At 39.1% G+C, this 27,587-nt stretch overlaps 1 protein-coding gene and 1 pseudogene across 8 annotated transcripts in view; both read left to right on the top strand.

The window, feature by feature from the left end:
- Positions 1 to 27,587, top strand: part of COL5A2 (collagen type V alpha 2 chain) — a 516,164-nt gene that overhangs the window by 26,414 nt on the left and 462,163 nt on the right. The gene's annotated exons all lie outside the window — the stretch shown is intronic.
- Positions 19,797 to 27,587, top strand: part of LOC118553068 (lysine-specific demethylase 3A pseudogene) — a 30,312-nt pseudogene continuing 22,521 nt past the window's right edge.

Here is a 27,587-nt window from a genome sequence, read left to right as displayed (position 1 = left end):
CAGACTCTGATCTTTGGTCTCTGAGCTGTTGACTAGTCTGTCATTAGCTGTCCAGGACTTAGCAGGTCAGTCTGAAATTCAAAGATAGATAGTTGTCTATAAAATCATCTATTGTCCACTTCCAGATTCTCTGGGGTGTCTTGAGAATAAGTTATCTGGGTCTATGTCATTCAATATACTCAAATTCTGATTGTGGTGGTCTGCCCTGTATTCTTGTTAGAAGGAATAAAGAGAACAAATATTTAGTTGCCTCCTTTGTGTCAGGCAATATGTTAAGCATGTCCATATATACTGACTTATTTAAACTTCATAAAAAAAGGCATTATGATCAGATGTTATAGATACAGAAAACAGTATGGATACAGAAACACAACTAGACAGAAATACAACTAAGGGTTATGAACCTGACCTGGTTTCTGTCAAAACCCATGCCTCTTACAACATATGTATCAAGCTGTAAGTTTATGGTGATTTGCCAAGAGGGAAGAAGAATCTGGAGATATGACTACTTCATCCCACCCCTTGTCCCTGTCTTAATTCTCAACCTTCAGTTTGTGGCCCACGACCAGAAAATGGCATCTCTACTGACACTTTGGCCTTTGATAACCTCTGCCGGCTCTTTTACTCTTTGGTTGCTTCAGCCTTTAACTCCTGGAAGAGAAGAATGTTCAATAGTGTCATAGTATCAGAAAACAGAACTTAGATTTGCTCTAGGCTCTGCTTCGTCTTCAAGGAACTCGGATAAGTTCCCAGTCTCTTTGGGACTCAGTTTCCTTATATGTAGAATGAGTAGATTGAATGAGGTTGTTTAAGGCTGCTGCATGCTCTGATAATAATTTTTAACCCTAATTGAAAGTTCATGAAATTTTCATATTAGGATATAGGAATTATTTAAGCTTCCATTCAAGGAAATTAAAATTCAAAACTTTCATTGAGGAAATTGAGGCTCCAGAAGTTTAAGTAACTTGTCCAAAGTCCCAGAACTAACAAGTGGTTGATTTTAGATTTGAACCCAGTTACTAGAGTATACAGTCAAATCTTAACACAGCACCCAAATTCTTCGTGAACATGGCCAGTCTTCCTCTCTAAACTTAATTCTCCTGCTCCAATTTTGTATTCTAGTAGCTGAAGTATTTGTAGCTTCTCCTAGCAAATCATGGGCAGGTGTACACAGAGTTTTAATTGTGTTTCAGCAATTTGGGCCTTTGTTTACGTTCTAAATTCCTTCTGTGGTATCTCTTCCTTTTTACCACCCTGGCTAGTTCCTATTTGTTCCTCACAGTTTAGTTCATGTGTCTTCTCTTCCAAAAAGTGTTTCAAATTTCCCATTTGTGGTAAATGGCCCTCTCCCTTGCTCCCATAGCACATGGTGCATAATTTCATCTTCAAATTTACGGCATTTTCTTAAGTGTAATGTGTTTTATTCTGTCTTCTCTGTTAAATCATAGTCTGTTGGCAAGAACGCACCTTGTTCTATTCATCTTTGTGTCCCAGATTCTATCATGTGCTCAATAAATATTATTTGAGCCAAACTGAATGGAATGATGCCACACACGGGGCTTTACCCTTGTATTTCTCAAGATATTTTCTGAGTATGATTATATTCACATCGTCATTTCACAAATAGAGAAAGGATAGAACCTCAAAATTCTGCCCATGATCAGGCTTTTGGGAAGAGTTATCTATGCACATTTTCCTAATGCCTCACTCAGCTTTAACAGCTAAGTTCTCTTCAATCCACCATGTCATTCAAGCTGTTCTGGCTTAGATCTCAATGGTGGCCATATTGCAAAATCCAACATATGCCTCCAGTCCTCCCCTTACTTGCATTCCCTATGTGATCACTTCCACCATTTGAAATTCTCTCTTTCCTTGGCTTCTGTAATATACAACAGAGTAAAATACACACTCTAGTGTTCTTTCCACCCCACCTGGCCCACCCTCTCATTCCGCTTTGCTAGTGCCTCCTCCTCTACTTAGCTGTTGGAGTTCTTCAAAAATCAGTCTTGGACCCTTCTTTCTTTCTTACTCTACATTCTTTTCCTGTGATGTCTCATCCACTCCCACCACTTATACAAAAAACCCCTGTGTATACACCAGCAACTTGGAGATTGGTTTCTCCAACTCAGATCTCCCTTCTGAGCTACAAAATCAAACATACATTTATTTGCTGTCCCCTCTTGGTTGCCTTTCATGCATCTTGATTTAAACATATCTAAATCCAAATTCATTTTCTTGTCCCTCAAACCTACTCTTTATCCAGTATTCTCAATCTCTCATCCTCCATCTTCCCAAGTGTTCATGACAGGAATGCTGATATTATCCTTGACTATTGTTTTTTTGGTAAGCATCTGTCGATGCCCCCTTGTAGATAAATCTTGAATCTGTCCATTTCTCCAGGCTTGAATCTGCCACTCTTCTGGCTCAACTGCCACTATCTCTTGGCTGAACTATAGCAATAGCCTCCCAACTGGGCCTTTACTCTCCCTGCTCCTGCTGTCATCTTGTTTTGCTCATTTCCTTCAATCCTTTCTACTTATAGATCAGTAGAGTACTCTTTTAGAAATGAAGTTTTGTATGTAATACATGTAATATCCCTGCCTTTCACTTTAAAATGTTCCCCATTTCTCTTAGGATAAAACAGAAAATCTTAACATGGCTTTTAAAGGCCCTGTATGATCAGCTCTCACTTTTCCATCTCTCCCAACTCTTCCCATTTGGACCCTAAACACAATCATAACTATATCCTTATTTGTTTGCTCCTTTTTCATTTTTCCTTGAAAAATCTCTCCCCCCCCCAAAATGTAAATTCTATGAGACCAGTGTCCAAGTCTGTCCTGTTGATCCCTGAATCATAGTAACCTAGGACAATACCTGGTGTGCAAAGATAGTCAATAAATATTTGTTGAATAAGTGAATAAATCAGTTAACTAATAACAACTTCTTTTGGTCCATAAAAATAGCTCATTCCTCAGGGCTCCCCCTCTGGGCAATTCTCCCAAGTCCAGCATTCTTAAGAATCCTTAATTTAAGAATTAGACTCAGCCATATTATATTCCATATTATTCATTTTCTTTCTATCATTTATTTATTAGTGTATAAAATTCAACTATACGCCAACACAAAGCTAATAGAAGTAAAAATACAGTAAGGTACAGTGAGAAAAGAGACCCAAAGGGGTATAGGAAACTGTTCCTTAATGTTTTAGAACAAATATTTACTAGCTTGAGTATCAGTGTGCTGGGATGTCTTTCTGAGATTTGAAAGATGACTGCCCTCTCTACTGCTGGGAAGGAGGTAAGTCTGCCCAACTTTTTCTGCTGTGTGTCATGACATTTGGACTACAATACTTTTTCAGTCTGCATATGCCCTTTGGCACTGGTGAGTCTGCTGAATGTTAGTCCACTTTTATTGTGATGACTCTAAGAAACTAGTCCAACCCTTTTAGGAAAGCGTTGTCATTTTGGTTATTGTCTTCAGCTTGGCTATCTTGGCTGTCTCTTACAGAGTTTTTGTCATGCTGTAAACCCCAGTCTAACATTGTCAGGAATCTGACCTGTATTTTGGTGAAGCCAGTTGTTTCCTCATGCCAGAAGCAGTGTAAGTTTATAGAACTCGGCTCAAGAAAAAGTGAAAGATAACCAATGTTGGTAGTGGACTAAGTTCCATATCGGTCATTACTCAGCTAACCGCCACTGAGCTTTCTTCATTAGGTAATCCTAAGCAGGAGATGGCATGAATGTGTCACATGACTGTGACTCAGCATTTACAGTGAGTGCTCGCCACTGCACTATTGAAAGTAAGTGAATGGCCACGGTAGTCATGATGAGTAAGAGAAAATCAAGGCATATGTATTTAACTAAAAACAATTATATGTCAAAAATGTTAGCACTGCCAGGAATTCACAGCATTTGGTTATTATTTGTATACTGTTGTTTTTTTTCTTCCCAGAGATACACGCCAGTACCCTGGTGCTAAATTAGTACTGGGGAGTAACAAATGGCAGCTGTGAAAAATATGTAGGGTCACATATTTAGCCATAATTTTATTTTAATTACTACATCTTTCGCACACAGGAAATCTGCACAGTTTGCTTCTGAATATATGAAAACTTGTGATTTTAGCACAGCATTCATGTTTTATTATACTGAGAATATTTACTGAGAAGAAATTGGCTCTCCTGGGCTTCCACAAACATTGTGGGTTTTTGTAGGTTGAATAAAATATGTAGCATTAAAGTACTGCAAATTCCTAGACTAAAATCTAAGGCAAAGTTCAAATTGCTTGTTCTTTTTTTCTTGGCAGACTGTGTGTTTCTATTCAACCACAGTGCTGATCCTGCCCAGGACTCTCCTTTAAATGCTGTTTTATTAAAATCTTTATTTAAGTCTGCTTTAAACTGTTAGAAGTTTTTCTGGGAGGAAAATTAAGAGACCTTCACATGATAACTTTTAAAAAACATTTTCTAGGGGCACCTGGGTGGCTCAGTCAGTTAAGCATCTGCCTTCAGCTCAGGTCATGATCCCAGGGTCCTAGGATCGGGCTCCCTTCTCAGTGGGGAATCTGCTTCTCCCTCTCCCTCTCCCTCTGCTTGCCCCTGCCTCCCACTTGTGCTCTCTCTTTCAAATAAAAAAAAATTTTTTTTAATTTAAAAACATTTTCTAGAATCACCAGTTAAGATTAGTTAATCCAGAAAAAGCCATGATAACTAAAATATTCAGTGACTGAGATAGTCTATTGCATTATTATGTCTTCTAGATAAACTTCTAAGTATTGTAGCTCTTTGAGCTTAAGCCTGCTTTATTGAAATCTTGGTAAAATGAACATTTGCCCTTTCCTATGGTGCGTGGGTAGTTCAGAGCTGACACAGTGGACTTCATTTCGTGGCCGAACTCCTGAAATCAGTCCTGCCTAACAGACACTTCTGACCCAGGCTGTGTGGTTGTGAGCACGTGTGTGATGCAGGCCTCGGGTGACCCACATCCTCAGACGGCGCTCTCTGCTAGCTCAGGCTGACGTTAGAACTCCAGGTGCGCTAACCCACACTTGCTGAAAGGAGAAACCATGGTGCTGCTTGTTTTTCGTTTTTGTTTTTGTTTTTGTTTTTTCACATTTCCCAGGGACTATTTTGGCAACATCTCCTCCAGTGGGGAAGGCGCTGCTCGCAAGGTTGGCCCAGGAGCCCTTGCCACAAATCTTTCCTTCCTTCCTTCTGGGGCGCTTATGCCAAAAAGGCTCAGGATAAAAGACACTTTCAGTACTTAGTGTGTTTTTGTCCCTTTGGTCAAGGAATGGAAATGTAGACGAGAGAAACCGCTAAGTGCTCTAAGTGCTGAGTGTGCTCGCGGGTGGCAGGAAGGGCCCCGAGGGGCGGAGAAGAGAGGGTGGCTGGCCCGAGAGAGGAGGCAGGGAGAGCTCCAGGGGAGGAGTTCTTCAAGGTTGAGGAAAAGGAGGAGAAATGGTACAGGGACAGAACACTGGGAGAGAAAAGGAATAGCTGACAAGCTTTACCTGATACTCTGGGTCTCCTTGAGGAGACATGCTCTGTGAGGATCGGCATCAGAAATGAGGGAGAGGGCTCAGGAGAGAGGGCAAGGACCAGCTGGAGCTCAAAGGCTGAGTGTCGATGAGGGAGGAGGGTTAAAGGACAACCAGGAAGGATATTAATGGCCTTGCAGTGGTTAGCAGGACACTAGGACTTAGTAAAAATGGGTCAGAAGCAGGAAGCGACCCATATTCCATACTTCAGAAAAAGATTAGAAAATGACCAAAACAGAGTATGTACAAAAGTAAATATAATGAAAAGGGAAATCCCAACAAATTACGATAATTTATGTTTGCTATTACCCAAAAGCGTATGACCAAGGAAACGAATTGCCAGGGCTTGTCTTAGGGCTCGGAAAGAGCCCTTACAAGAGAAAGGCTTAAGGCTTCAAGCTTCATTAGCCTCATGGCAAATCTGTCTCTGGCCATAAGACTGTAAATGCCACTAAAGTAAATACGGCACTGGATTGTATTTCAGTTAGTGTCTGAAAGGAGATATGTGGAAGGTGATGGATGCCTTTACAATATCGGCTTCAAAATATTCAGAATGTACTCAGAACAGCTCTAACTTCTGATTTTTTATAAAATTTAAATAAGACCATGCATATGAAGGTGTTTAAAAAACTTGTAAAGTTCTTCCCCAATGTTAGGTATTTATTTTCTTACTTTCTGAAAAACCCATTATATCTCATTCATCAAATTTATCTAGGACTTCAATGAGCCTGTTTATTTTTACCCTACATAAGCTCCTTAGAATTTTGTTTTATAATTACTATGAAGTATTACCTCTCATTTTTCCTAAAATGTTGTTCTCTCAGCTTCTATGATTCATATTTGAGAAAATAATATTGTTTCACTCCCCATTTCAAAATGATTTACACTTTCATCATCTCTCCAGACTAAAGTTCTAATCTTTGCTTTCATCTTCTTTTGGTAAGTCCTCCATTCCTTTGATAATTTACTGTTCTCAACTTTGTGCTTTCTCAAGAGTAATCCCTGTGTTTTTTCAAGGTGTCTGGCCAGAACTGAAACAAATGTTGAATGGAAAAAGTATTATAAATCATTAGTGTGTGTGTGTGTGTGTGTGTGTGTGCCAGTTCTCTTGCTATATATGCCTAGCGTTTGGTTAATTGTTGGCAATAATTGGCAGATTTGTTTTCAGTTTGGTATCTCCTTTAGATTCCTTTCAACAGTAGTTAGTTGGGATCATAGGAGAAATTTGATCAGGATAATCCAAGGTGCAGAGGAAGTTTGGAATAGTGAACCAAGTACTAGGGAGAACTGATGAATAAAGCATATGGAAATTAAGAACTGGGACTACAATCTGAAAGAAGCATTTGAGAGACCACTGCTGGGCAAGTATGGTCACAGAACAGGGAGCACTGGTAACTGACAAGATAAGAGGTTATGATCCTGGAGGACAAGCAGGAAGTTAGGGCACCAAGTTGATATAATGGAGGTGGAGCTGTACCTTGTAATTAGGTCAAAGTTTTTCATTTGATGAGTGGCCAGTGTGGGATGGAGTAGGAGGCCAGGATGATCAAATAGAAAGGACTTGTGGGGTAGAGATTAGAGAAGTAGTTCCCAGCTCTGTCTTCATACTACAATCACCATGACACTTTTTTTTTTAAAAGGTTTTTTATTTATTTATTTGAAAGAGAGAGAGAGCGTGAGGGAGAGGGAGAAGGACAGAGAATCCACAATGAGCGCAGAGCCTGACTCTGGGTTTGATCGTGAGATCATGACTTGAGCCGAAACAGAGTCGTCCGCTTAATGGACTGAGCCACCCAGGCGCCCCCACCTCGACACTTTTAAAACATGTCAATGCCAATTGAATAAGAATAAGCCAAATGAATTAGAATCTGAAAGTGGACCTAGGCGTTGGCAGGTTTTGAAAAATTATGGTGATTCCAGCATGCGTTCAGAATTGAGAACTATGGGTTGGAGCATTGGTTCTAAATTGGAGAAGTTTTTATAATCCTGCTGGTGCAGGTGGCCTTACTCCTTACCAATTAAATTAGAACATTTGGGAGTGAGATCCAGGCATCAGCAGTTTTTAAAATTCCCTCGGTGCTTCCAATGAGCCACCAAATTTAGGAACTGTTGGATTAGAGGGATTGTATCCTGTGATCTACTGGGCATTACAGATAACAGTGAAATTATGTTGTGTGATATGCCTTGTGTATTAAAATCATACTTGCAGGCTTGAAGTTTAAGGCACAGAACAGAATCCAGATACCGCAGTTTCTCTTTGTTCTGATGCCTCAGTACAGCCTTCTAATTTAATGGAATTAGAGTAACAAAATTTTGAAAACTAGAAGAGACCTTAGGAAAGATGCAACCCAGATCCCTCCTCTTCTACATGAGAAATAAGAGGCCCAGAAAGGATAATAAAATTGTCTGTGGTCACTTGGGTAGTTAATGTCAGAGTGGGATCCCCTGACTTAAATATTTCTCAATCTTCTTCCACAATGCCGGCTACATTAAAACACTTAGTTCTGAAATGCCAAATGCTAGAAGGGATATGATTTAATTTACAAAGTCTAGAAAGTAGATGAACAGAGTTGATGTGAACCTGTCTGTAAAACTCTAGAACACTAGAAGTAAAAGCTACCCTTGAAGCATAAAAAAATTTATTTTAAAACAAGTAAATTAGGTTTAAAAAACCTAATCCCCAACATGGTGTTTGTAAAGTTACTGGCCATGAGAATCCTTCTAGCCATGGAGACAGTCATTGGATAGCCACTCTGTTTATTTAGGAAGGCTAGAATTTTGGGGGACTTTAGACCTGGAAACCCAAATACTTGTGTTTCCTAAGGTCATCTGCTAAACTGTAAAAGAAAGTTTTGCAGTCAGTATCTAGACCCTCAATCATGAGGCTTTCATGTGTTTTCATATCCTCTGAGTTGGTTAGTCCAATTCCTGACCTACTCCCAACTTTGGAGAAATCAGAACAAAAGTAGATCTCTTTGGGGGATAAAGTTAACTGCATCTGATCATACTCTATTTGTTAAATGTGTACACTTCCTTGTGTATTGTGGACTTAAGTTCCAGTATACAGTCTTTGCAAAAAATATAGTGGGCATTCCCCCCTCCCCTCAGGTGATATCTTTGGTTGGTGCTCTGTGTCCAGCTTTCCTGGCCCGTATCTTTGACAGTGGCTATGGTGAAAACACTGGAGCATGCTGCTCGAGCCTAAAAGTGACTTGAAGGAGGGAACGTGAATACCTTAGATCACAGAACTGGGATTCAGAAAGGTCTCCATGGACTGAAATGAATGGCCAAAATCTAAGCAGATACAGTTCAGCGGGGAGAGAAGACCGGAAGTGCCTGCACTTGGACCCAGTACAAGGTACACGAGGGAAGAGTACTCTTTCCCTTACAGCACTTGAAGGCTTGTTATTGAAGAGGGTGTTTATGCTTAAGGCCCACAGACCATCATGCTCCTGAGGGGCTCTACCATGGCCCAGAAATGGCCTGTAGCCTTTATTAAATGCTCGAAATAGGAGAAAAACAGATTAGACCTAAAGGTTTTAACTGGGAAAAATAAAAGGAAGTTACAAACAGATTTTATCTCCACATGAGAAAGAAATTTCTCAGTTAAAGCTATCCAAAGATGGAATGAGCTATCCTGGGAAGTTTCAACTTTCCAGAACATTGGGCAAGAATATCAGAGAGGGGATTTAAGCAACAGATGGATAGTTGAAATACGTTATTATGATTTTTCAAAACAAACAACTGCGTACATGGAGAGAATGCCTGGATACAACTCACCTGAAAGCTAGTGAGGTCAGGGGACCTGGGAGCTGGTGGGGTCAGGGGACCTGGGAGCTGGTGGGGTCAGGGGACCTGGGAGCTGGTGGAGTCAGGGGACCTGGGAGCTGGTGGGGTCAGGAGACCTGGGAGCACTGAGGCACTAGACCGCACAGGCTATGGTGGGAATTGTGGCTAATGGGGCTGCCTTCTCTAGGCAGATCCTGAGTCACAGATTGTTCCCCCCAAAAGGTACTCTGATGGGTTTTTTTTGCCTTTGAGGGAGGACTAGTGGGAGGACATACTCTACAATGAGTTCACTTAGGGTGTCTGATAGACAAGATACCCACAAACTGTTACTATGGGGGAGTAGATAGAGAAATAAAGTATGAGGGTGTAGTAGTTCTGAGCATGGACTGTGAAGTTAGGCTGACTGAATTTCACTTCTGCCTCTGTATTTACTAGCTGTGTATGACTTTGGAGAAGTCATACAGCCACTCTGTGCTTCCTTTCCTCACATCTAAAATGAAAATAACAGTAGTACCTCCATGTAGGTTGGAGAATCAAATAAACACAAAAGTCATGTAAATAATTAAAAATGGTGATCAAAAATGTTAGCTATATTATTGTTGTTTTTTCTAGGTACTGGTTGAAGATATTTGAATTTTATTATAAACTGTCATTTATTCACTGTGTGTTGTAGGGAAAATTCCTTACTTCTCTGGCTTCATGTTTCCTACCTATAAAATAGTGACTACTTTTCTACTAGACAAAGACAATATCGCATTTAATATTGCCCTTAAGAACTAAAAGAGTTGAGGCGCCTGGGTGGCTCAGTCGGTGAAACATCTGCCTTTGGCTCAGGTCATGATCCCAGGGTCCCAGGATGGAGCCCCGTGTCAGGCTCCCTGCTCAGCGGGGAGTCTGCTTCTCCCTCTGCCCCTCCCCCTGCTCATGTTCTCTTTCTCTCTCTCTCTCAAATAAATAAATAAAATCTTAAAAAAAAAAAAAAAACTGAAAGAGTCAAAGTACCCTGAAAGGTCTTACTAAGGTAGCAGAGTACAACAATAATTTTACAAATTTATGTTTGTCTTAGAGCATTAATTCTTAATTTGGAGGCAATGCTTTAGATTAGGTTTTGAAATCACCCACAAGGTATACTGATTTTCGCCCTCAGCAAGCGTTGTTAGAGCCTCACTCATGTTCTGAGGGGGCTGCCTCTAGACCTCAACCCAGGACTTTTAATTCGGAATATCTGAGAGAGAGGTTTTTTGGATTTGTAGATTTCCAGCGCTTCCCAGCAATTCCTGACTTGGCTCCCAGCCAGAGCTGGGATTCCTAGACCCAGAGAGGAGCTCAGCCTCTGCAGCAGTCAGAGCCCTTGACGCTTCCTAACATGACTGACTTTTATGGCTGGAATGTTTTTGCAAAAGGGAGTGCCTATTGCAAAATTGGCTAGGGAGGTTCGCCATGCTTTATAGTCTATTTATAAAGTGTGGTGGTTTTTTTTGTGTGTGTGTCTTAAAGTGAAGGCTTGTATATATTTATTTATGTGTAGGAATGCATAATCTTTAATTAATAACTGATGAAGCCTCATATAAAACGTAATAGGTTTTTGCTTTTAAATTTAGCTTCAAATGCTAAATTAGCAGTGGAGTCAGCACTCATCAGGACAGCCTCATTGTTTTAGATTCTACTACTTTGAGGTTCTTGATAATTGACTGGACCAATGTGTACATTTGCTCAGTCAGTCATCTTCTTTATAACATAAATTAATAGCATACCCAAACATTTAAAGATTTAAAAGAACGGCTCTTAAGCACCTTTAAGTACTTTATAAGCAACTACTGAAATGCTCATTATAAATTAATCTTATCTATTCATCACATTTTTCTTGAGAGGAATTAGAGACTTAAGAAGTTGACAAGGCCAAACTTCAACTCTGAGTTCTAGGCATTCTTTGAAAAAATGATTTTATCAGGTTTTTATCTTCAGCCCAGGCTTCTGGTTTTGCTTTTTTTTTTTTTTCCCTCCTTCCTCACCCACCATGTTCTGCTTGGCTGTTCTTTTAATTTATTACTCATGCAAAGTATAAGATAGCTAGTTTACACTGATTTGCAGATGTCAGATTTTCCTCAGGCAATTTAACTTCTTTTGGAGTGTCATGGAAATCTGCTTCTTATTTGTTGGGTTAAAAGTAAAATAATCAAGAAGGAAATAGCCCTTCATATGACTTTCCTTCATTACTAGAAAACCTCTCTGGGACAACCCTCCGAAATTACCCCAGGAGCTAGACAAGAAAGAACTTCGTAGTCCTGAACTCCATCCCCTTCTCTCTCAACCCACAAGCTCACTGCACCTCTACTTCCTCTGATGAATATACCATTCCTCCTCAGAAGGGCTCCACAGTGTAAAATTTTGCTCTTTGAACTTTTCCTTTCCCAAAGTGAATGAACTACTTTGAGACCATTTCTCATCTTTTATTTAAGAACAGAGGAGCTATGACTTTGGTCAAACTCTTATATACAAACTTTTTTCCATGTTGAAGCAATTTGAATTTAGGATTAAAGTCCAGTCTTCAGATAACTATAAATTCAGGGAGCATGAGTCCCACCCCTTCCCTTGCACACCTGAACATCTGGCCATATGGACTCTCTCGCGTTCCCTGATCGCTGTCCGCCAGGTCACCTCCCCAGGCCTGTGCCTGCGCTGGCAGGCCTCCCCCCACCTCACAGAAGCAGCTCCACATGTGAGAGATCTTCAAGGCCTTTTCTTTCAGGACTCAGCTCAGCCTCGCCTCCCCTGTGAAACAGTCCTGCGTGCTGACCTCAGCATTCTGTGGTAGGTGCTCTGCTCATGGCCACTTACTTCTATTCTTATAAAGCCATCCGGCCTCATGCAGGTGCACCTGGCTGGCTCAGTTGGTGGAGCACTCGACTCTTGATCTCGAGGTTGTTGAGTTTGAGCCCCATGTCCAGTGTAGAGATTATTTACAAATAAAATATTTTTTTATTTTATTTATTTATTTATTTATTTATTTATTTATTTAAATATTTTATTTATTTATTTGACAGAGAGAGAGAGACATAGCGAGAGCAGGAACACAAGCAGGGGGAGTGGGAGAAGGAGAAGCAGGCTTCCTGCCGAGCAGGGAGCCCAATGTGGGACTCGATCCCAGGACCCTGGGATCATGACCTGAGCCGGAGGCAGATGCTTAACGACTGAGCCACCCAGGCGCCCCAAATAAAATCTTTTTTAAAAAAGATTTTATTTATTTTAGAGACAGAAAGAGAGAGAGTGCACATAGGGGGAGGGGTAGAGGGAGGGAGGAAAGAGAGAGGTAGACTCCCTGCTGAGCACAGAGCCCAACTTGGGCCTTGATCTCAAGATCCTGAGATCATGACCTGAGCTGAAACCAAGAATCAGACATTTAACTGACTGAGCCACCCAGGTACCCCACAAATAAAATCTTTAAAAAAGTGAAGTCATCTTGCTTCATGCAGAATGTCTTTACCTGATTGGATCCTTCACCCCCATGTGAGCTCCTCCACAGCAGAGTGCATTTCTGGATCATTGCATCTAGCACAGTGCATGCCTAGATATAACATGTCCTCAATATACAGTTGTAACATGAATAAGTGTGTGGCATAACTGAGAGAATTTTAAGCATCAGACCATTCTATAAAAAATAGAATTAGCGAAGATTCTAGAAACTACAAATTTAGAGAGGTCATTTTTAGACAATGACACTGAAATAAAAGGGAAAGTTAAGATTATTTCAAGTAAGGTCAACATACAGTAAAGTTCTATTTAACAATTATATATGTCAATAAATAACTTAGACGCCTAGTCAGAATTAACACAAAATACAAATAGAAAAAAATTGTTTAAGCAGATGTGTTCTTTTTACTTTTAAATAGACAGAATATCTCGTAGTAGCCTTTAAAAATGTTGCCTAGTAGAGATTTTTCTTCCTTTTCACTCAGCTATGTGACAAGAACTGTCATGGCTCTTGAAAACAGTTCCTTTTGAAACACTACCTCTGGTCTGAAGCAAAAGAAAGCATTCTAGACTGACACGGATGAACTAAATTTTTATTTTCAGAAAGGTCATGGGAATAAAATTAATTTATACTTTAAAAGATAAAAATAAAATAAATATGAAATTACAATTGACCCTTGAACATGGTGGAGGTTAGGGGCCCAGACACCTGCACCGTCAAAAATCTGTATATAATTTTGAGTCCCCCAAAACTTAACTACTAATACCCTACTGCTGGCCAGATGCCTTAAGCATAACATAGAGTCAATTAACACACATGTATTATACACTGTATATTATGTACTGTATTCCTACAATAAAGTAAGCTAGAGAAAAGAAAATCAGAAGAGAAAAAGCATTTACAGTACTCTACTGTATTTACTGAAAAAAATTTACATATAAGTGGACCCATGCAGTTCAAACCTGTGTTGTTCAAGGGTCAACTGCATAGTAAAACACTAAGTAATTATGACTGAGACTGATTAGAATTACTGAACTACTTGAATCAATGACATATTTAATCATTAGGTTGTATACCTGAAACTAATGTAACATATAATAACTTTACTTCAGTAATAAACATTTTAAAGTGAAATTTAAGAAATATTTAAATAGGAATGCAATTGTATTGCTTTCAGGTAGAGACAGGACCTGGATCTAGGTTAATGTGTGTTCTAGTGGAGGGCCTGCTTTAAGGAATATAGAAAGATAATCAGCAACTCTGTGAGTTAGGCAATGTTGCACTGAATCACCTCACCATAGAAAACTTACCATTGGCGTCTATTTACTCCAAACTTTAATACAGTTTACACATTCAAGGAGAAAACGTCCTTAAAATTGTGTTTACTCTATTAATTGACTTCTTCAAAAATATGCAAAAGGAAAAATTTAAATTTAGCTCATTTCTGAATTACCCAAATTGTCAGAGAAAGGATTGAATTAATGAGAAATTGGTCATTTTAAAAGTTAAATGTGTGTATGGGTGGGTGGGGGGAAGGGACTTGAAAACATAACTTTCCATTTCATTCACAAATCTAAGTTTATTTAAAATGATTTTTAATCCATATGTATATATATATAGAGAGAGGAGTGCTAGAATATGGGATTTTTCATTCCAAAAGGAAAATTTCAAAATTAGAAGTTCTGATTAGTAACTCAGTCATAACACAAAGTGCTTCCTGACGTCGTCAAGCGTTTCTGTCATAGGATCCCTTGCTTTGCAGTCCTCAGGAGTGAACGCACGCTTGTGACTGGCTTAAGAACTTGGCACTTTGACCTCCAACAAAGTGGAATAAAAATAAAATATTCTCCAACCATGTGATGTTTGGATTTGAAGATGACCCATAAATCTTTTTCAGCTGTGATTTTTATAAATGGCATAACATGAGAGGGGTTTGAGAAAAACAAGTGAGGAGAAAGAAAAGGAAAATGAAGGATGTACATCCTCTGGGAAGAAGGAGGGGTAGATGTAGTGTGGAAAGGGTAATGATACAGGGAGGGCTTCACTTTTTTTTTTTAAGATTTTATTTATTTATTTGTTTATTTGAGAGAAAGAGAGAGGAGAGAGTGAGAGGAACAAGCAAACTCTGCACTGAGTGTGGAGCCCCGCGGCGGGACTCAATCTCACGACCCTGAGATCATGACCCTGAGATCACGACCTGAGCAAAATCAAGAGTTAGAGGTTTGATGGACTGAGCCAAGCAGGTGCCCCAGGGAAGGTTTTGCTTGGTCTCACAACTTAAGGACTGCACCTGGTTTTGAAACTACTGCTGTATGTTGTGCGTAGCTGATGTCCTAGAGTGTGTCACCTCCCAACTGGCCCATCTGTGCTTTTCATCTTCAACCTTCTCTTACAAGAAAGAGTGTTTGATTCCCAGAGCCATGGTGGACAGTGAACTTGCTGACCCTACATTGTTAGGAAAATGGAGGAATTTCTGGTGATTCCCACCCTCCCTCTGGGCACTTAATGCTTCCAGGCCACCTTAGCTTTTAGTGTCCTTTCTTTTTCTCACTGGGATGGCCCCAAATATTGTCAGATTTTCTGTGACTCTTTATCTTATTATACATCTACTCATTCTAAGTGTGTGACTATATCTCTTAAATCATGGGTAAAATTAATCTCATTCATTTCCCTTCCCTGTCCTTCCAGCATTAGTAACTTCACCCACCACCTCCTCCTTTCATTCTGTCTCCCTAAGGCAATCCTTCCCTTCCCCCTTAGGGAATCCTTCCCTTCCCCCTTTAGGACTTTGTTCAATCAGTTACTGGTGGCTTCACATTCTGCACTTTGTCTCCTCCCTCCAGCCAAAAGAGACTAAAAAAATCTCTCGATTTTGCTTCCACCTCAAACTTCTGCTTTATCTCTCTTCTTTTTTTTTTTTTTTGACACAAAATTCACGTAGGATCTATATTGTCTATATTTGCTCTCTTTAACTCCCTGATCTCTGCAAATTGACTTCTATCTCCACAACTCCTTAGCAAATGCATTGGTTAGGATTACCAGTAACTTTATCATTGACAAATCCAGAACCTCTTTTTCAGTTTTCACCTTCCTTGGCTTCTTTATAACAACTACACTATTGACTTTCTTTTTCTTCGTTCTCTTACCTTTTTAATTGTTCTTTCTTGGTTTCTCTCATTCTTCCTGCTTCTTCATATTAAACATTTTTAATCACCCAGGATTCACCCAGGATTTACTTGTCATTCTTTCTTCTCCATGTCCTCTCCCTGAGTTAGTCATTTCACGCATTCCCAGAGTGTCAACAATTACCAATGGTCCCTCAGCTCCTGATATCAAATCTATTTTTCCTGCATCAATCCCCCTTTTGAGCTCCATTTACGTCTTAGTGACAGCAGCTTTGACATATATATGACCGTGGGAGATTTATGTAAGTTTCTGAAGTTTCCATTTTTGTCAAGTGTGAAGTTTGCTGTAAGATTCCATAACAACATTTCTTGTCATGTTTTAGGAATAATAAAGGCCAATGGAAATGTTTTATTCCTAATAAATGTTTTTTTGAACAGTAAAGGTGAAAAGCAGCGTTAGTGGATACAGTGGGGGAGTTGTGGAGGAAGCAGAAATAGAAGTCAAGCAGGGGAAGCACCACATTTTGCTTGCAGATGAACTAATGTTGTGGAATAAATACAGAGTGTGACTGTGCCAGCGACAAACATGAAGATTAGCAACGATGAGAAAGCAGAACTAATCCTACACTAAGAGATTTAAAATGCTGAGTTTTATTCCATTTAAATGTCAGCATACCCCAAATAAGAAGACTTTGTCTTGCATTTTCTGTTGGTGAGTTAGCGTTTTCCTTAAACGTATGCATTTATAAGTATTAATCAAGTAATAGATTGCTTATTATCTATCATCTAAATAGTAATAGAGAAAACTGTTTTGAACTTGTGCTTTTCTCTGTGATTTGTTACAGTGAAGAAGTATCGTAAAAATTTATTTATTCATCAATTTAACAAATCTTTATTGCATATTGCTCTGTGCCAGGCACAGTTGCATGGTGGTGCAGATTATTATAAGACAAGGGTGCTTGCTTCAAGAAACTTAAAAAGAAAGCTATATAACTAGATAATACACATGACAGACACGTGCAACAGCTAAGAAGGATCATTTTGCTCAAAGCAATCAGCAGAATAACCCATGACTGGGGCTTGCCCCCCTTGGTCAGGTGGCTCCAACAACTCAGGAATGTTGATGAGTTACCTGCCCTAGACATGTCTCTCTGGGTCAATGTCCTAAAATAATTTATGGCTTGTTCAAGACTAGAATCTGCCCTATTTTCTTCCTCCTCACCATCAACACTTCTCCTTTCTATATCCTACTCCCATGGGACCGACCTTGCTACTTCACCAAACCATCCCCACTCCCCACACACCATTTCATTATACTGGCTCTTGAGTTAGGCATGTTCTAGAATCTTAGAACTGATTGAACAATTTTAAGATCTGCAGTTTGAATGTTCTGATCTCAGGTCTCGGGACAATCTTTGACGATTTGAAGATGTTGAAGAAAATTAAAGTATTTGCTTGGGTAGTTGCCTTGATTAATAATAAAACCATGTGAAAGATAATCTGGATTTTTGAAGTTAGAGGCTGAAAATGATAATTATTTCTTTCATCCCTAGAAGGTTTAAGAATGAAATGGTATGTCTTCAAATGTTTGATTAACTGACTCTATTAATTAGATAGTAAAAACTTAAGATAAAACTTGGAGAAAAAATTAGTATTTTACTCTTTGACAGGTTTTGAATCTTCTGGAGTAGTTGAAAACCATTTGATATTGAAATCTGATAAAAAAATAGATCAATGCTCCTTAAATTTGGGCAACACTTACTGCTGGTACTTGTTCCCATGAACAAACATCCTCTTATGAAGGAAAGGCTAATATTTCCTTCCTTTCCAAGGGAACTGATTACAGTGACAGTTTCTATTTTGGTAAGATACATAAACACATTTCAATGAGAGCAAAAAGCAAAGCATAGCATGGTTGGTGATTCAGCAAAAATGAGGATGGCTTTGGTCAGCAAAAACAATTTAGATTTTTCTCATTAATGAGTGCCATTTCCACTAACTGGCAAAAACATTGCTTTTAAAGTTGCCTTAAGAAAAAAAAGTAGACTGTTTATGAAACTCCCCTCAATTTCAAGCTTATGGTAGAATCATAACAAAAGTGACTCATAGGAAGGACATTTCCTGGGAATGAGATAATAATTCAGTATTTGGTCAGACATTGCTTTCCAGATAACATTCTCTGCCAACTTTGAGGTTTCTGTGTTTTGGACTATAAACTGCCAAAGTCAACGTTTTCAGACATAAGAATAAAGACGGGAATGGCTTTTCAAGTACCTTTCATTTGAAGCCGGCATGCTTAGTTTGTGAAAGTGGCAGTGTATTTGCTGTCTGAGATTTTTTTTTTAGTTTCAGAAAATTAATTTAATAGAAACTAAAGCAACCTCATTTTACTTCTCACTCTCAAAACAGGCACAACACAGCTGGACCATTGAAACAGGGAGACAGGGTCAGGCAACACTGATGGGATAAGCTTTCCATGGTCACAAGAGTAAATATACCCATAGTGTAACCAATCTAAGTAGAAGTGAGGCACTTCACTGGAAAGATTTATTGGAAAATTATAGTTTGATTATTCATCCATTCAACAAATATGTATTGACTATTTCCCATGTCGGCCCAGCCTCTGACATCACTAAGCTTTCAGGCCAGTGGCAGAGATTGTCAAGTAAACAGGTGTACCCAGGATAACATTTTGAAAATGCTAAGCAGATGTAATTTTAATTCCCATTAAATCATGATCCTCTGCAGCTCTCCACCGTGTACGCCTACAGAGGGACCATAGGATCCAAACTTGGGCTAAGGAGGTATTGTTATAAGGATGAATAAGAGCCAGAGCCTAGACAATATTAGGCAAAAACACAAAGAAGTGTGAAATCCTGGATCCCAGGATTTGCATTCGAGGAACTAAAAGAAGTTTATTTAGCACGGCTGGAGGGAGGGAGGAAGTGGCAAAAGATGGGGGTGGTGAGCAGAAGCTAGAGTATATAATGCCTAATAAGCCCTATTACCACATATTTGGTGTATTTGAAGAATTGAAAGAAGGCTATCGTGACTGGACCATCTAAGTGGAATACTGAAAATCATCAGTATAAGTGGTGTGCAATCTGAACATTAGAGTCTAATGAATTAACCTAGCTTGGGGAGCTATGAAATAGCCAAGAATGTTCATTCTTATGATCGAATTTGAAGGAGTGCTTTGTGTGAGCAGGAAAAATGAAAAAGATTTGGGTGTTTGGTCAAGTTGCCTGTATATCTGAACTGGAAATAGGGACGTGATGGACTCTGCACAGCACTCCCGGGGTGAAGAATGTCAAATATTCTGAGGGCTTATTTGTGACAAGAGTAGGCTTAGGTTCTGGCTCAGGAATGAGCAGGAAAAGTCTGTGAGGCAGTTCTGAGTACTCTCCTCCCTGCCCTTGCTAGGGGCAGCTTCCCTAGAGGAAAGGAAACTAGCATTCAGAAGAGGCTTTGAATATGGCCCCTGAGAGAGCTGTAGAGCCCCAAAATGGGGTTGATGGGAGAGTGAGACAGGCCTGTGGGGCACTGCACAAGGTAGTTACTATTTAACTATAGGAATCAGAGGCATCCAGAAAGCTAGTCTATAGTATATGTCTAAGAAAGAGTGTTGGGTTAAAGTCAGAAAAAATCAGTTATGGTTCCATAAGTCAAGCAGGAATTCAGAAACAAGATGAGGAGGAGCAAAAAGCTCATGAGCAAAGGAGTCTAGGTCTGGAATTTTTGTAATGAGCAGAGTAATGATGCTTGGAGTCTCCTTTGTTGGGCACCAGCTATATTTGCATGAATGAGTCAGCTTCAGTTAAGACACAGGGTCATGGTAGACATGTACAGAAATGAGGGACACTGCTAACAAGATGGTCACCATTGATCAGAACTATCACCTGCAAGAGCACTCATTAAAGCAGGTCATGGTAAACCAAAGAAGTTACCAAGATCCATTACATGGAATTGTTGACATTGGGAACTACTGTCAAAAGAAACCAAGGAAAACCACAGCAGAGAGTCCAAAGATGGAAAGGTAACTAGAGGATCACACTGGGAGGCCACATAGCTCTGTGGCCTCCATGAGGCTTTCTCTGAAATTCCAATGGAAGATACTTTTGTTATAAGAGAAGGGAATAGAGATGGGGGCTTGGGGAACAGAAAACTCCTGACAGGAGTTTTAGAACAGTTAGTGTAGAATTATAACCTATCCTTGGACTCCTGGTAGAAGGTAAGAGAAAAGATAGCTACAAAAAGCCAGAAATGTGCAATGGATGCCCTTTGTCACTGGTTTTTAGTTTGCAAACTGGCAGGTCAGAAATAAGATTTCTTCCATGGTGACCTGATGAACATTTGCATCCTCATCAGTTTTTATTAATACATCACCTTTTAGGGAACTTAGCTTATTATACTTGAGCAGAAAATATATTTATAGATGAGTCATTTATTTAGGGCCAGAAACTGTTGGGGGAATCTCTGGCAGGATTTTTTTTTTTTAAGGTCTACTATAGGAGTTATACTTGGTGATTTGAACTTAGATCCGAACAACAAATTTCTTTTCTTTTTTTTTTTTTTAAGATTTTGCTTATTGAGAGACAGAGAGAGAGCACAAGTAGGGGGGGTGGACAGAGGGAGAAGCAGACTCCCCACCGAGCAGGGAGCCCAACATGGGGCTCCATGCCAGGACCCCGGGATCATGACCTGAGCTGAAGGCAGATGCCTTCAGGGGAGCCACCCAGGCACCCCTAAACAACCAATTTCTTTTAAATCAAGAGACATCTATGAAGTTGTTAAAATAAGGAACTAAACATTCCTGAGTCTTAAGTTTTAAGTAAATGGAAACACAAACATATTAAGTAATCTTGCACGTGTCTTTTGTACTTTTGCTAGGTCTATTTCCTTCAAACGTATTGTTTATCCTTCTGAAAAAAGAATTAAAATAACTGATACTTAAAGTAGTATTATAAAAAATGATTTTATTATTAAACTGTTAGAATTAAATGAATTTAAGTTGGCTAAAATCTTCAATAAAATTTTAAAAAATACAACTTTTAGGACAGATTATGTTGAAATAGAGTAGGGGGAAGGAGAAAATATCTCCTTGAGATATTTCGAGACTAAATAGTCTCAAAATAGTAAATGAGCAGAAAACTTAGATCTGAGTTTCTTGGTAGTAAGGGTCAAAGTAACTCGTTGGGTTGTATACTTTTTATTATCTAGTGTGAGGAATTATATACCTTTGTGTCTAAAAGAACATTTTGTTTTTCCCTATACTCTAAGAGAAATTTATCACAAAAATCATTACATATGAGATATCTGATCGTACATTCAATTCATAGTTTAGGAAATGCAGAAACAGTCTTCATATGGCTATTCTTATAACAATCCTTTCTAAAACAGAAGGTAAAATGTTAAGACAAACTGGCAAAAGTATGTCTATGTTAAGGTAAATGAGTAATGGGGTTTTTATGTAATCTGATTGCTGCAGTGGTAAACTGTTGAGGAGCTGGGGCAATGAGCTCCCCCTCTCATGTTTCAAATGTCCCAGATGAGCTTGGGAGAAGAGGAGCAGAGAGAGAATTCAAAACAAAGCCTGCTCCTAAAATCTTAGGATTCTGCCTTATAAATTAACAGGAGTTTCTCATGTAGCTACTACTTGTGTAGGAAGCCCAAAGTCAAAGTTCTATTAAATAAGTTAAAGAAATACTTTTGCAAACTCCTGCCCAGGTGGAAGTTCCTGCTTACATTTTCATAGAAGTGGATTGCCATGAAAACAAGGTTTGGGGAAAACTAATGGTATAGTTTTCACATAGTAAATTGGCTTCTGGCATGTTATTTGAAAAGAATATAAAGTATTCATCAGCTAACTGATAAAAAACTGTTTAAACTATCATTTTCCAGTTCATGTGGTTGATATTCTATTGACACAGCTGTCTTAACCTGTGTGTGGTAACGTATTGGCTTATTAATGATCATTATCCATCACTATTTTGCTTAGAGAGTACCTTGCAAAGAAAAGAAATCCATGGTGATAAAGGCTATCGTAAGAAAACTTGCTTTGTATTCTTTTTTGCTTGAATTTTTTTGTTGAGATAGACATAGATTCACATGCAGTTAAGAGGTAATACAGAGAGATCTTGTTTATACACTTCCCAGCTTCTCTCAATGGTAACATTTTGCAAACTATAATATATCATCACAACCAGAATATTAACATTAATATAATCCACTGATCTGATTCAGATGTCCCCAGTTTTACTTGTATTCATTTGTGTGTGTATGTGTTTCATTCTGTACAATTGTATCACATACAGGTTTCTGTATCACCTTAGTCAAGACACTGAACAATTCCATCACCACAAGGATCCCTCCTGTTGCTTTTTATAACCATATCCATGTCTCTTCCACTTGTACCACTCACTGCCATCCAAACCCCTAACAACTACTAATCTGCCCTTCATTCCTAAAATTTGTCATTTCAAAAATGCTACATATTATGCAACCTTCAGGATTGGCTCTTTTTTCATTTAGCCTAATTCTCTAAAGATCCATCCAAGCTGTTGGAAATATCAGTAGTTTGTTTCTTTTTATTGTTGGGTAGTACCCATGCTATGGATATACTGGTTTGTTTAACCATTCATCTGTTGAAGGACATCTAGGCTGTTTCAAGTTTTTGGCTAATACAAATAAAGCTATATGAAAATCTAGGTAAACCACCAAACTGTTTTCTAGAGTGGGTGTATCTTTTTACTTCCCACCAGCAAGGTATGTGTGATTTTGTTTTTGCACATCTTCTCCAGCATTTAGTGTTGTTGCTCTGTTAGCTATATAGTGATATTTCATTGTAGTTTTAATTTGCATTTATCTGATGGATAATGATGTTCAATATCTTTTCATGTGTTATTTACCATCCATATACCTTCTTTAGTGAATTGTCTATTCAAGTCTTCTGCCCTTTTTTGTATTTTGAAATGTACAACTTTCTACTTTTAGTTGTGGATTTTTTAATGGAAACATACATTGATACCATGTACAGATCTTCCTTGACTTACAATAGGGTTCCATCCTGATAAACCTATCATAATTTGAAAATATCATATAAAAAATGCATTTACTATCTACTGAACATCAGAGCTTAACCTAGCCCACCTTAAATGTGCTCAGATAGGGCCATATCATAACACAAAGCCTATTTTATAATAAACTATTGAATATCCCATGTAATGTATTGAATACTGAACTGAAAGTGATAAACAGAATGTTTCCTGGGTACAGAATAATTCTAAGCATATGCATTGGTACCCTTGTGATCGTGTGGCTGATTGGGAACTGTGTCTCACTGCACTGCCTAGCATCACAAGAGAGTATTATACTGCACATCATTAGGCTGGCAAACTATCAAATCCAATATTCAAAGTATGGTTTCTATTGAATATGTATCATTTTGCACCATTGTAAAATAGAAAAATCTTAGGTTGAACCATTGTAAGTGGGGAAAGCTTCAAATTTTTTCAGTTTCATTTCAAACAGAGTTGCCAACACATTTCCCACAGATATAAGCTTCATATTTGTACTCTAGATTCACTTGAGGGGCACCTGGATGGCTCAGTTGGTTAAATGTCTGCCTTCAGTTCAGGTCAGGATCCCAGGGTCCTCAGATCGAGCCCTTCACGGGGCTACTTGCTCAGGGCAGGCTCTTTTGCAAATAAATAAATAAAATCTTTAAAAAAAAAGAAGATTCACTTGAGAGTTCAGCAACCAAGAATCCAAGAAATGGTTTCCAGAACACTCTTAAATTTTTTTTTAATTTCATAAAATATTTTTGACCCTTGGGTTTTCTGTTAACTAGCTAATAAGTTGGGTCAAGTAATGGAAAATAAATCTACAGCTCTAAAAATATATCTGAGTTGTAGAATATCCTACACTCCCCATCAACAGCTAGTTTCAGCTAGAAGGAAACTTCCAGGAGACATCAGGGTCTCTAAAATGTTGAACCTATGTTGGGGAGCTGCCTGCAAGACAAGTACAACTGCCAACTCTTGACATGTGGTTTATTATCAGTGGGGTCAGTAGAGAATTGATGGGGTGGTGAGAGGGGCTGAAATCTCATCTTGGTCAGCCATAGCACACACCAATATGGCACCAATGGCTAGGTGCTTGCTGGACGTCTCTACAGTAAGAGGAGGGGTGAGTGATGATGACTGGGATAGAGAAGGCAGTGGTGCCCCCCAGGGCCCATTCCTATCTAGGGCCCAATATAGAAGGGGAGGTTTCCAAGCCAGTGGATATAGAGATGAGTGAGATGGACCAACTAGAGATGTTAGGGGCAAACAGGACACGGCTTTGCATCGTTGTTTGGGGAAAGGAGTCTTTGAATGAGAGGGAAGTCCCAGACCTAAGGGGAGAAATATTATGTCTTGTTTTTCCTTTCCTTCCAGGACCACACCACTGAGAATGGCTTTTAGAAACGATAAACTAGTGTGGGCCTTGTTGGTAGTGGATAGTGAGTGACTGAATAACCCGCTTATTATTTTGTTTTTTAAATTTTGGAGTCTACATATATTAGTCCAATCTCCATTCTCCTCAAATACTTTCTAAGGCTATAGTCTGGATAGGACCCAAACCACCCTAAATTAAAGAAAGAAAGAAATTCTAGACCAAGACTAAAGGGATTGACTCACAATTTGAGGGGTGAATAAAATATCCCCCAATATTTCCCTGTCTATGCTCCCCTCTGCTACCATGATCTTTTGCTTGTAATTTCCAAAGCCAAACTTCTTAAACAAGTTGGCCCCATTTCCTTATTCCCTCTCACTGTTTGACCTGACTTTTTTCTCCATCTGTCCTCCAATATAGTTCTTGCTGATGACTGATCATTTTTTTTTTTTAGTTTCATCTTATTTGACCACAAGGCAGAATTTTTTTTTCTGTGACTCCTAATGTCCCTCTGACCTTCCTACTCCCTCTTTTAGACTTACCCTCCTCTAATGAGACCATAAAAGTTGGAGCCCCTCAAGACTTATTCCTAAACCCTTTCTCTTAATCTACCTACATCCACAGACAAGTGATGTCCCCGGTACCTCTTTTGAAGTTATCAGAGGTTTTCCAATGAATCAAACTTGCTGTTATTCCCCCTGCCCCCCTCCCCCCAGTGCACTCTCTACAGTGTTATTTTAAAAAAGTAATCTTGTCACTTCTCCACTTTTAAAGACTGGCTCCTGCTTGCTTCTCCTACTGTCACCAGTCTCAGGCTCTATCAACACATCCTCCTCTCAGTCTTTGCTAAGGCAGTTCCTCTGCCTGAAATATTTCTGCCGCCCTCTCCCCTCCAACTTCATCTAGTTGTTGACTAATCATCCTTCATGTTTTAGCCCAAATGTTACCTCCTCAGAAAAGCTTCCTGACAACACCAAAATAGATCAAGTCTATCTCTCACGAGCTTCAAAGACCCCTGAACTCTCCTTCTAAAGGCTTTTTGCTGTTTTAATGTATTCAAGTGATTATTTGATTAATTTGTGTCTCTCTTACTAGACTGTAAGCTCCAGAAGAGGAGGCACCTTGGCTATTAGTCCTCTCTGTAGCTCCAGAACCCAGTATAGACAATGAGTGAAGAGACCAACAAGTCATAATCGTTCAAGAGCCTGAAAAGTGTCCCCCTGACCCCCATGTCTCCAGGGAGTAGGTCTTCCACAGCCAGAGGGCATGGGATCCTGGAGTAGGTACACTGGCCCCAGAAGTAAGCATGGATTGTGACTGCCTCATGCTTAATTGTGCCAATTTCAATTTCTGGTGATCTTCTTTTCTGATTATTTGAATAATTCCTGAAAGCCTTGCTCATTGTCACAGTTTTTATTTTTAAAATGTTTTAAAATAACGTTTGTAGAGCATTTTATAATTATAAAGTATATAGATTTTCATAATGTCATTTCAATCTCCAAACACCCTCTGAAAGAACATATTATTCTTAATTGACAGATGTGGAAAATGAGGCTTAGAGGGATTAAGTGACTAACCCAAATTCTCTCAGCTAATAAGGGACTAAGCAGGGACTTCATTCCAGATTTTGCAATGCCATGTTCTGTCTTTTCCCACTGCTAGATAATTTCTCTAGCTTCTCTGGCTTCTCTTCACTTGGTCAAGTCTGAATTTGGACTTTTAGGGTTAACAATAACCCAAGAATGATGTAGCTTGCATCACAGCTACACATATGGCATATGTAACATGTATTATGGCATTTATATATCTCTCTCTCTCCTAATTTGGGAGAATACCTCCATCTGTATCAGTTTTTCTTATACTAGAGGGGAGACATTTGACTTGAATGATTGTGTTTGTCAAATAGCCATGTTTTCCTTTCTTCCTTCCTTCTTTTCTTCTTCTTTCTTTTTTTTTTTAATTTAAATGATAATGTTCAAAGAATTGTTCACTGGGTTTACAAAATAATAGGACAAACCCTCAAATCTATGGAAAGATGAATTATTATTATTCATCTCTTTGAATCATTACTTTTTCATGATATTATCACGCCATGTTTATATCACTTCAGATAAAATAAAAAATGCAAAACAATTATTAGAGCAGCTTTTTAAATTTTTTTAAAGATTTATTTATTTATTTGAGAGCAAGAGAGAGCACAAGTGGGAGAAAGGGCAGAGGGAGAGGAGAGTGATTCTCAAGCCGACTCTGTGCTGAGCCGGAGCCTGATGCAGGGCTTGATCTCACAAACCTGAGATCAGGACCTGAGGTGAAATCCAGAGTCAGCTGCTTAATCAACTGAGTCACCCAGGCGCCCCTAGATAGAGTAGCTTTTATAACAGCTGGTTAGGCATCCTAAAGTGGGGCAAAACCTTACCTTTTGCAGCATTAAAAAAAGAGAAGTGTATGTATTTATCAATCAGGTTTGCAGGTACGGCCAAGTCCTTTATTGCTGGGCATTTCACTGCACAAGAATTTGGATGTCCATTTCTGAATTCAAGGTTTGTTAGTCCTGACTAGCCGGTTAGTTGCAACTGAAAAACAGAAAAGTAATTGCAGTGCGGAAAATCTGACTCTTTACTTTGGGCTAATTTAGATTTTTATCGAGTGTCTTCCCCTTAAGGCAAGCTTTATGGTGGCAGTTGAAGTCTAATTCTTGGCTCCATAAATATTTATTTGAAGATCACCTGTAAATTTAGGTCATGGTTCTAGTGTCACCATGGGAATGTGATGAACACATTTGCTGCAGGGGCTCAGTAAAAAAAGAAGGTTAAAAGGAGCTGTGCAATATACCTGGAAACTGCAGGCCCTTGTGCAGACACCGTAGATTGTAAGATTCACCACGAATTTGAAAACAACCTCTTTCCTTTTCAAGAAAGAAAAGAAAACCAGCAGGAGGCCATGGTCCTGAGGACTCCAGCAGTCCCAGGCCACACCAACTCTCTCTGAAAGCGGCGGGGATTCATAAAAACAAATGAACAAATGAGCAAAAAGCCTCAGTTCATGGAAAAGAACCCATTTTAAATAGAAGCACATTAATATAAAAACATTTTGATTCTAGAAAAGTTAAACTGGAAAAAAAAAATAGTGCATCTTAGGTTACAGGAAGCCTGGTAGCTAATTCTATGTGGCCAATTACTTTTTAGTTTACATGAGTTAGCCTGGATCATTGGAGGAAGGCACGTCAA

The sequence above is a fragment of the Halichoerus grypus genome, chromosome 4 (assembly GCF_964656455.1).
Source record: "Halichoerus grypus chromosome 4, mHalGry1.hap1.1, whole genome shotgun sequence".
Classification (NCBI taxonomy): Eukaryota; Metazoa; Chordata; class Mammalia; order Carnivora; family Phocidae; genus Halichoerus; species Halichoerus grypus.
Note: the sequence above shows the minus strand (reverse complement) of the source record. Positions and strands in the feature narration are given on the sequence as shown.